Here is a 713-nt window from a genome sequence, read left to right as displayed (position 1 = left end):
AAAAATAATACATCAAAACATATAAATTCCATTATTAAAATATCTGAAAATTAATATAAAAAGTAAACTAATAAAACAAATCTTAAAAATGGAATGGGGGGTGGGGGTTAGAATTGGGGAGGTATAGGGAGTAACCCCCTTTAAGCTTGTTTAGGAACAAGGCCTTTCCCCTTTTATTCCATGAATGGGGGCTTACTCTTTTCTTTAAGCTTCCTGCACCCCCTTTTTTCTTCCTATACTCCGATAAAATGTATTATCCTCATTTTACCCCTCTTCTCTCCGACCTTCATCTACGCATGCATCCACTGTTGACTACGCAGTTCCATCCATCTCCATGGCCTAAGTTTCATGCTCGCTTTTCTTGTAGTTTTTTTTTGTTACAGCTTTCATAGTGTTGCGTTTCTTTTGAGAGAACATGATACTCCATAAATACAAACATTTTTTAATTGCTACCACTTTACATATCACTTAGAAAAAGTCTTCTACTTCTTATCATCCTTATCCCATCTAATGTGAAATGGACGAATGATGACGGAAGCCACTTTGTCCACTTTTAGATGATGCACAAGGTCTACATGCAGCCATTTCACCGGATCATCACAATTCATCATCACCAAAACCCTTTCATGGAGGCTGTGTGATATGAAGATGGGAGAGGATCTACCAACCAACTCCTTCATATGCAAGTCTTGAGTCACTAAGGGGCTGCTTAT

Source organism: Vigna radiata, unplaced genomic scaffold (assembly GCF_000741045.1).
Source record: "Vigna radiata var. radiata cultivar VC1973A unplaced genomic scaffold, Vradiata_ver6 scaffold_86, whole genome shotgun sequence".
Classification (NCBI taxonomy): domain Eukaryota; kingdom Viridiplantae; phylum Streptophyta; class Magnoliopsida; order Fabales; family Fabaceae; genus Vigna; species Vigna radiata.
This window is presented reverse-complemented; position numbering follows the sequence as displayed.